General features: G+C 40.1%; 1 protein-coding gene across 10 annotated transcripts in view; it reads left to right on the top strand.

Moving 5' to 3' along the window:
• Nucleotides 1-1,231: 1,231 nt before the first annotated feature.
• PRRC2C (proline rich coiled-coil 2C) overlaps nucleotides 1,232-10,826 on the top strand; it is a 98,709-nt gene continuing 89,114 nt past the window's right edge. For all 10 annotated transcript variants that reach the window (XM_082834642.1, XM_082834643.1, XM_082834640.1 and 7 more), the window contains exon 1: nucleotides 1,232-1,403. The gene's annotated coding sequence lies outside the window, so the exon portion shown is untranslated. The remainder of the gene's footprint in view (nucleotides 1,404-10,826) is intronic.

Here is a 10,826-nt window from a genome sequence, read left to right as displayed (position 1 = left end):
GAATTTAAGGGATGTTAACTTATCCATACTACATAGTAATTAATTAGCAGAACTGTTCATTCATACCTGTTTGAGTCTTAATTTAAAGCCTAAAAAATATGTAATCCTTTTTGTATCTTAAACACAATGCTATATATACTTACATAAGCATGCACACTATATACACACATGTATGCACTATTTATGTATACACACATTTATCATTTGTTTCTCATAACAATTTTATCACTCACAAAAATTTTTCTGATTGTAAAATCTGGAAATTACAGAAAGCCATGCATAAAATATTTTTAAACATCTGATGGCTCTAAGAAAACTATTGTTAAAGTATTTAGCATTATAAACATTTCAGAGTACTTTTTTTTTTTTTTTTTGCGGTATGCGGGCCTCTCACTGTTGTGGCCTCTCCCATTGTGGAGCACAGGCTCCGGACGCGCAGGCTCAGCGGCCACGGCTCACGGGCCCAGCCGCTCTGCGGCATGTGGGATCTTCCCGGACCGGGTCACGAACCCGCCTCGCCTGCATCGGCAGGCGGACTCTCAACCACTGCGCCACCAGGGAAGCCCCAGAGTACATTTTAAAGTCTTTTTTTTTCTATGACTATGCATATATGTGTGTTTTTAATAGCATATTTATGGCATAAGCGTATTATGGCTTAAGCATTCCCTTGTCCTTAAACATTATTCTGAATTTAATGGCTTCCAAATATTCCATAATATTGGTGTAACATAATGCATTTATCTCTGTATCTTTATTAACAAACAGGTTTTGGTATTATGAATACTGAGTATTGTGTATGTACATTTCTAGAAAATACCGATACTGCCAAATACCAAGGTTAAAGATTATGCATAGTTTTATTTTGATACACACTGCCAAAGTGTTGTTTTAACCAATTCACACAACTATCCAGCACCTACAAGAGCGCTCACTTCCGTGAGGCATAACAACCTGTAATGAGGTCTCTAAGAGTTCCTGGAGAGATCTCAGGCGAAATCTTCACCCTGCATCTTGAGCTCTGATCGCAGGAACTCCCTCGGTCCAGCAAGCGGCGCCGTCGCCTTCCGTCGAGGTTGGGTCGTCACGGAGACCTCACGTGATCCGGCCGTCTCTGCGCCGGGGGGCGGTCTTGCGGGGATTTGCCTTACGTACGCCGCCGCATGACGTCGTACGTAGGGGCTGGCTAGCCGCCATCTTGCTTCTTTTTCTCGCTCGCTATTTCCCTCTCGAGAAGGAGCGAAAGTGCTTTGGCGGTTTGTCCATCCGCAGCTTCGGCTCTCTGGGGCCCGGGGTCCTTACAGCCGTCCCCTACCCCTAATTTCCCCTTCCCCTTCCCCCTATCAGAGCTCTGCGGAGCCCCTCGAAGCGTGCAGGCACACTCAGCTTGACACTCATCCTGGCCGGTAAGGAAAGCGAGGGCGTAGGAGCTGCGATCAAAGCGGGCCCTACCCGGGAGGGCTGGCGTGGGGCGGCCCGGGGCGTGGGAGCACACGCCGACCTGGCGCCCAGAGACGAGGGAGCCGCGTGGAGAGGGCCTTGGGTCCGGGCATCCTCTTTTTCTCTTTGGCTACCATCATCTGCTTCTGGGGGAGCCTCGGCCTCCTGCTTGGGGAGCGGGAAAAACCGGAGTCAGACCCGCCCCATGTGGTCTGCAGCGGGAGTTCCGGACCCGTCGGCCTCCTCCCACTCAGGCCCTGTAGGGGGATTACGCGCGTTGCCGGGTAAGGGAAGGGAGTTTCCTTCCCGCGGGATAGGCGGGTGCGCGGTCTCTTTTCCTAGTGTGGGTATGTGTCCCCCCAAACAACTCAGAGGCTCATCTAGGCTCTTTAATGCCTACCTCTTCTTCATGTTTAGTGAGGGTGAAAATTGCAATGAGTAGTGTGCGGGAGAGACCGGGTTAAAGGCCGGGCTCGGTGAGAGGCTCTTCGGGGAATGAGGACCAGTCCTACTTCCGTTAGGGACGTGCTTCCCCAACTCCAGAGGCGGGTTCGGATAGTCTTTTCTCACCCTAGGCCTCTGCATCCGCTAACCTGCTTGGTGAATCTCACTCCGCAGCTTTCTCTCTTTGAGATAGCATTAGTGTTGGTGTTACGGTAAAGGCCCCACTTCAGGGCTTGAAGAAAAGGGCATAGGGGGCCAATAGGAGCACTGATAAATTCTTCCTTCCCTTGAGAGGAATGTGTCTAATTCCTTTAAAGGGATGTGTATATGTTTTGACTTGATCTGAGATTCTTTTGAGGTTTCCGACGTGTAAGATGTTTGCTGGCTTCTAAGGCTAGCCGGATTTCCGCATTGACCGATCTTCAGACTATGTCCATAGATTCATACCTCGCCAGGGTACTTAGAATTGTACAGTGGGCAACTGTGCTGTAAGATTTTCATTTGGAATGCCCCCAGAAGAATCGGGATTTTTGATTAAATGCTTGATAGCTTATTCCCGCAAATAAAAATGATAGGGTGATACTTAAACGCCCACTAAGCCCAACTCCAGCATTTGTTAGAAGTAGATTAACCTCCTCTGTTGGTAATTAAGATGCTGCTCAGACTGGAGCCATTTTTAGGTGTGTGTCATAAATGCACTGCAGCATCTTTTCTGGTTCACTTCAAATGCATTGATCCCCTAAAAAAAGGAATAGGTTGAATTTGAGTTTCTAGCATATAGTCAACGAGTAATTCTCTCCTTTTCCATAATGGAATTTTCAGAATATAGACTTTTTACTTTTGTGTTTCGGTATGTGGCTGTTTTCCCTCCACTAGTTGACATTTTACCATGTACTGAGCACATAAATAAGCTCTTTACAGACATTCTCTTTGTTAATCCTACAGCAAGCCTTTGAGGGAGGTACTATCATCATCCCCATTTTACAGATGAGGAAATGAAATCTGAGAAATTAAAGTAGTTTGACCAAGGTCACACAGCAGTTATTGATGGTGCTGTATAGATTCAAACCCAGGTTGTCTAAACGCAAAGGGGATGCTCTAAGCTGTCGAACTGCCTCCCTGTTTCTTGTAATTTTGCAAACTATAGGACCTAAATAAGATACAGCATTATTAACCTAGTTTTTGTTTTCCTTGACTTAGTATAGAAACATGGTTGCATGTGAAGGTTAAAGTGTTCCAAGGTGTAAAAAATACATTATAGCTACTCTGGGGATAGAAAAGCCAGTCGAGTAAAACTCAAATGCTGTGGTATGACAGATAAGTTTTAAATTTTGATATCTGGCCTATATTATTGATAAAATATTTCCTCATCTGTAAAATGGAGATGATAATAGTAGTAACTCCTTCAAAGGCTTGCTGTAGGTTTATCACAGATAATGTATGTAAAGAGCTTATTACTGTGCTCAGTACATAGTAAAAGGTCAACTAGTAGTGGAAGGAGAATGACAGAATACTGGTAGAAGAAAATACTCTTCTTCCAAGCAGTGGGTAACCTGTATATTCTCAGAATGGAGTATACCTTTGGGAACTTAAGAAATAGTTTTCCTTTTTTTTTTTTTAAGGCTTTTTTGGACTTAAATATCTTTTTTTTCTTTTTTTTCACACTTATATATTGGGTTTTGTTTCTTAAAGATTTCTTCATGTTCTAGAGTCAGTACCCCTGTGATCAGTATATTGGGCATAGCTGAAAATACAGAAGTTCTGCCTCATTCAAAGTCCCTGTCTCCCCTCTACCCCTACCCCACCCCACCATCCTTACGGTAAAATGTCTTTGAAGATTATATTATGTCCTCCTCTCCCTCCAAGTGGTTTCCTTCTTCCCCCAGACCCCAAACACCACTTCAGTTTGTAATTCAGTTGAGGAACTCGTTTTTCAGATGCTATTTATGCCATATTTGTGTAAGGCACGAATTGATCATTCATAAAATGTTGACACAAACTGGTATAGAACCCTATTCTTACCATGAAGGAGATCCAAAAGTTGTGTCTGCCTGAGTTATGACTAATATACTTTCAGTAAAGCGAGCCTTGTCATCTTATGAATAGGCTGACACAATGAAAGCTTGTCTCAGTCTGTGTTAACTGTTGCTTCGAAGTCTTGAGAATTAATAACTTAGTTTTGAGTCATAACATTTAAAAATTCTCAATAATGCCATTGATGCATCAGTCAGGACATCTTTGGGGGTAAAAGTGTTCTCTAGAGAGGGTGATTTCAGTAAAGTTTTTATTGTATGTGTGTCCTCCCCCCTTCCCCAAAGGCTAAATGTAGTCTGACCCTTTTGCCAGTTATATTTCTAGTCATTATTTTGCTCTAGATTGACAGAATGCCTGTCACATTTTGGGGGCTTTGTGTGCACATATTTTCTGGCAAATCAGAACAAGGACTATTACTGAGTTTCAACAGTTGTCTAGTTGACAGAAACTTTTATGTGGTTAGCCTATACCTAGAGTTGAACACAAGATAGCAGTGGAATTATTACTGTTAATGTAATGTACTCACCCATGTGTGGTGCTGCTAGGTGCTCTACATTAAAGAAGAGCAGGACATAATCAGCAATTGTGAAGCACATCTAGTATTAAAAAAACACTATTGGGTGTTTTTTTTAAATTTATTTAATTTTGGCTACGTTGGGTCTTTGTTGCTGCGCATGGGCTTTCTCTAGTTGCAGCGAGCGGGGGCTACTCGAGCGGGGGCTACTCTTCGTCGCGATGCACAGGCTTCTCATTGTGGTGGCTTCTCTTGTTGCAGAGCACGGGCTCTGGGCATGTGGGCTTCAGTAGTTGTGGCATGCGGGCTCAGTAGTTGTGGTTCACGGGCTCTAGAGCACAGGCTCAGTAGTTGTGGCACATGGGCGGCTTAGTTGCTCCGCGGCATGTGGGATCTTCCCGGACCAGGGCTTGAACCCGTGTCCCCTGCATTGGCAGGCATATTCTAAACCACTGCGCCAACCAGGGAAGCCCCAATACTGGGTATTATTTACATAACATTATATAGTAGTTTTCTGTTTCTTGTCTGCCTTCTGATATTAGTCTGTTTTCCTTTACTAGACTGTTTCCGTGTCTTATCACTTTGTACAGTGGTTGGCATGTATCTAGAGTTTATTATATGTTATTGAATAAATGAGATTAGGAAACAGAAAGATTAGACCCACAACTAAGGTTCAACTGACAAATGCCTTAGTGGAGCAAAAGAATACCCCAGTCATTTTTCCCCCTTTATTTACCTATTAGAATAGTATCAGATGCTTTCAAATAGTTTGTGTTTATGTTCTGTACATTGTGAGATTTCTTTGCATCAGATTATCCTTACTAATTTTTAGATTTATTCAACAAACATTACAGATTCTTTTAATTTTGTAAGGCACAGTGCATGAGAGGAAAATGGCTTTTGGTTCGTACTGCCGAGATGTTCACAGTCTTAAGGATTAATATTAAAAGTTATCATGTGATCTTTGGATTCATACCAGAATATAAAAATAAAGATATACAGACAGGTAATGGAAATTTGGGGCAGAAAATTCATATATGGAAAATTGTCCATAGTATATAGGTCGAGTACCCAGTTGGTTACAAGTAAAGGCATGATGGCCAGGAGGGACTAAGAATAATTGTAATTATTAATATTTAGTGAGCACTTACCATGCCAGGCACTGAGCTAAGAACACTTTGAGGATTATCTCTTTCATTCCATACAATAAGCCTAGAATGTGGATTATTTTATTCCCATTACACAACTAGAAAACTGGATTTAAAGAGATGTAGTAATTTGTTCAAAGTTACTTAGCTAGAAGGTGAGATTCAGATTATTGACCCAGAGCCTGAGTGCTTAACTTCTATGCTACATGGATTTCCCAGTGGCCAGTGTTTCTCAAACTTCAATCATTCACAATTTTTGCTTTATCTTCAAACCATCTGTCAATATTTTTGTTTAATTTAGCTTCCTATCTTTTAATTAAGTGAGTTTAAAAGAAAAATTTATGTGATTATTTGGTGTTAGAGTTTTTTCCCCCCAACATGTGTTAAACATGTAATTTTAAATATTCCTCTATGGACTACTTAAAATCATCTAATATACCATCAGTACTCATTTGTATCCTACCCTTTGGGACATAACTGCTATAAGAAATGAATACTGCATAGGATCAGGCAGCAGTTGGAATTAATGAAGGCCAGAAGTGATGAAAGCCTAAAAATAGAATAGATTCATCAAACAGGAAATGGCAGCATTACAGGAGTAGAGATATAAATTAGAGCCTTAACTACATACTTGGGACAACCATTTCCAGGATGAACTGCAAAGTGGAGTGGGTTTATTTAGACAGAGAAATGTAACAGGATGTCTAAGATAATCTATGGCAAGAGAAGGAGAACAAGAATGACTAACTTAAGAAAGAAGTCACTACAGAAATCAGGGTGGAAAAGGAAAATCTCTAAAATAGGATTGTGACAGCCAAATGTAGCAGAGTTCAGAAAAATATGTGAGATAGGGCTCTTGGATTTGGCTTGAGTGATCCTTGGTGACCCTAAGAGAATTTAAGTCAATTAATGAGGCTGAAAGGTTATAAGCAGGGAGGAATAAGTAGTGAGACCTTTTGATTTTTAGGTGTGTTGAATACTCAAAATGAGCTCTGGACTAGGAGTTTGAAAATCTGGGGTTAATCCTTTTGTCACTTGGGGGCAAGTGACTTGGCTTCTTCAAGTTGTGGATACACTATTCATCTGGAAAATAAGGATAATATCGGTTTCCCCTATCTTAGAGGATTGTTACAAAGATCACATTAAATGTATTTCTTATACTTTTTGAGTTTAATATTCTTTGATATCACATGAGTCTTAACCACATTTAAAACAAAAGGGACGCGTGAAAAGTAGAAAGTTGAATTACGGGAGGATAGGTTCTCAACGAGATTGGAAGATCTCCTCATGGTGCATATGTAGTTAGAGAATGGGTGTCTAGGGAGGTTAATAATCGATCTTCCTCCTTTCCTAATGAATAATCTGAAAGTGCAGGGCTGCTGTATATGGTTGTACCATTTGTGCACTGCACAAAGATGCCTGGCTGAAGGAGGCAACAAGGACTGAAATCTAGCCTTTGATCTGCTTTCAGAGTCCTGTGCCCTGGCTAGGCCTCCGGCAGAAATTGTGCCTCCACTTCTCTTCTCCCTCACAAGACATCAGCCCTCTCACCAAGATGAGTACCTGTATCTTCCCAGAGGGTGTGTTTTTCTATTTGCACAAAGGCCCTGTGGAGGCCAGTGCTCTGAAAGGCTCCTTAAGGAGACATATTAAGGATATGGGTTTAGAGCAACATCAAAAACATTTGGGAGACTGGAGAAATGGTCACTAGGAACAGAAAGCTTAGAACTTACTATGAAAATGGGTTAAGTAGTTGCCCAACAGCAAGTACAGAATTCTAGTTTATCCAGTGTATTTTAAAGATGGGCATTATAACTTATTAAGTGTTTCTAATAATTTGGAAACAAATAATGTTTATTAAAATATCATATGTAGATTTTCAGCTTTCAAAGAGGAAAGAGAATATATGAATAAAACTATACTTAACATTTTAATCTTCAAAAAAACCACTTTATACTTTTTCAGTTGCAATTACAATTTATATTTTTGGCAATATGACTATTGTTGCTTGGCCTATATTTGTATATATTTTTAATGTTATTTATTTTGATGTTTGAACTTTTTTTGGGGGCTGTGTTGGGTCTTCATAGCTGCGTGCAGGCTTTCACTAGTTGTGGTGAGCGGGAGGTACTCTTCGTTGTGGTGCGCAGGCTTCTCATTGCGGTGGCTTCTCTTGTTGTGGAGCACAGGCTCTAGGTGCGTGGGCTTCAGTAGTTGTGGCACGAGGGCTCAGTAGCTGTGGCTCATGGGCTCTAGAGCTCAGGCTCAGTAGTTGTGGCATACGGGCTTAGTTGCTCCGCAGAATGTGGGATCTTCCCGGACCAGGGATCAAACCCGTGTCCCCTGCATTGACAGGTGGATTTCTTTTTTTTTTTTTTAAACACCTTTATTGGAGTATAATTGCTTTACAACAGTGTGTTAGTTTCTGCTTTATAACAAAGTGAATCAGTTATACATATACATATGTTCCCATATCTCTTCCCTCTTGCGTCTCCCTCCCTCCCACCCCTCTAGGTGGTCACAAAGCCCCGAGCTAATCTCCCTGTGCCATGCGGCTGCTTCCCACTAGCTATCTATTTTACGTTTGGTAGTGTATATATGTCCATGCCATTCTCTCACTTTGTCACAGCTTACCCTTCCTCCTTCCCATATCCTCAAGTCCATTCTCTAGTAGGTGTGTCTTTATTCCCGTCTTACCCCTAGGTTCTTCATGACCTTTTTTTTTTTTCCTTAGATTCCATATATATGTGTTAGCATACGGTATTTGTTTTTCTCTTTCTGACTTACTTCACTCTGTATGACAGACTCTAGGTCCAGGCAGGTGGATTCTTAACCACTGTGCCACCAGGGAAGTCCCTTGGCCTGTATTTTTAAGAAACTGGGGTTTTTTTGTTTTTGTTTTTGTTTTTGTTTTTGTTTTGTCGTTGTCGTTGTTTTTGCGGTATGCAGGCCTCTCACTGCTGTGGCCTCTCCCGTCGCGGAGCACAGGCTCAGCGGCCATGGCTCACGGGCCCAGCCGCTCTGCGGCATGTGGGATCCTCCCGGACCGGGGCACGAACCCGTGTCCCCTGCATCAGTAGGCGGACTGTCAACCACTGCGCCACCAGGGAAGCCCTAAGTAACTGTTTTTAATGTTAGGTTTAAACTTTGTAGATCTTAATTGAACATAATATGAAGAATTACTTCTGAAATGGGACAGATAGAGAAATTTTATTTTAAAAGCAGGGAAAGGATGTTATTGAAATAAGCCTTTTGACAGAGATGTGGAAGGTTGGTTATACTGCTGTATAAGTGTTAAAATTTTGATTAAGAAAAATTGGATTTTTTGATATGTGTAGTTACATGTAGCCCACACCACAATTAGGATACAGAATGTAGAAAGATGAAATATCTCCCAACTGTAGAATCAGAGTCTTCTGACATTTTGGAGACACAAAATATCTCTCCTGATGAAGAAAGAGCTATTGAGTAAGGATTGAAAAGTCAAGAATAGCTTATATGTGCTGATTGCTTGATTTCCTGACCTGACCAAAAAATAAATAAATAAATTTCTTTGGTTGTATAGTTATATTTATGACAAATTTGAAAACATGGAAAAAAATGAAGTAGAAAGTAGGAGAAAGAGATGGGTAGGTTAACATGTCTCAAGACAGATCGTTTTAATGGTAGAGGAATAGAGCCAGTGCTTGGTGGGGAGGGATGCTAACCCATTCTCTACACTTAAAAATTTAAACTTAAAATTCCAACCCTTAAAGGCAGCCCTTTAGTTATATGAAAGGTTTAGAATAATTCATGATGTTGGATGAGCATCTTGAACAGAATGCTTCTCTTTTTCTCCCATAAAATCCAACATACTTGCCTTTCAAAAAATAAAGTTGACTAAGAACTTATTTATGCATTAGTTTTTATTTACTATCTATAAGTTTTGAAAATGTTATTACCGTTTATTAAGCTCATTATTAAGTACCAGACACCATCTAACAGCTTTATACACACTTAAATCTCACAACAGACTAGAAGATATAGCCAACAGATGAGGAAATAAAAATTCAGAATTATATTTAATGACTGTGGAAATGCTTATGCCATAAATATGTGTATGCCACAATTATGCTATAAAAACACGTCGCTACTAAATGTTAGAGCTGGGATTTAAACTGAATCTGTTGTAAGAGAAATAATTGTGTAATACGAACAGTTTTAAAATACTACAAGTTGTCCAAAAGAGTGCTCTGGCAGTCACCTTATAGAGTAAGTGATAGACACACAGCTTTACTTTGCTGGGATAGTAATTTATAATACAGAAGATTTGATAGCTACATTTCTTTTCTGATAAGGCTTTCTTGGCCCCAGAAACTTAATTCACATATTTCAGTTTCTAAGAACAGTCTGAGCCCTTCTACCATTTTGATTAAAACTGCAACAGATTTATTGGTATTACACTTTGTTTTTAAAAATAACAATTTTTAATGCTTTTGCTGTAGTGCTATTTGTAGTAGAGGCAGTCAACGTGGTGATATTCTTAGCTTTACTATTATAATAGCAGATGATCTTAAAAATATTGGATGTCACTCTAACTTTATTTTTTTAATTTATTTTTTATTGAAGTGTGGTTGATTTACAATGTTGTATTAGTTTCAGGTGTATAGCAAAGTGACTCAGTTATACACATATATATATATATATATTCTTTTTCAGATTTTTTTCCATTATGGGTTATTACAAGATGGTGAATATAGTTCCCTGTGCTGTACAGTAGATCCTTGTTGTTTCTCTTATATATATAGTAGTGTGTATCTGTTAATCCCAAACTCCTAATTTATCCCCCCACCCTTTCCTTGTTGGTAACCATGTTTGGTTTCTATGTCTGTGAGTCTTTCTCACAGAAAGTGATATCTCACATGTAAGTGATATCATATATTTGTCTTTGTCTGATTTACTTCACTTAGTATGATAATCTCTAGGTCCATCCATGTTGCTGCAAATAGTGTTATGTCACTCTGAATAACTAAGTGATTATAACAGTTAGCAATGGAAGTGACCTTAGAAGTTGACCAGTTCAACCTCTCACTCAAAGCAGAAGTTACCTTTTAAAATATTTTTGATAAAGGCTTATCTTGCTGTTGCTTGAACATATGTGGTGCCCAGGAAGACACTGTAGTCAACCTTTAACAGTCATTTTAAGATCTTCTAAATTTCCAAATATTTGAACACCATGATAGCATTCAAACCTCTTCACTTTCACTTGG

This window comes from Leucopleurus acutus, assembly GCF_964270905.1.
Source record: "Leucopleurus acutus genome assembly, chromosome: 2".
Classification (NCBI taxonomy): Eukaryota; Metazoa; Chordata; class Mammalia; order Artiodactyla; family Delphinidae; genus Leucopleurus; species Leucopleurus acutus.
Note: the sequence above shows the minus strand (reverse complement) of the source record. Positions and strands in the feature narration are given on the sequence as shown.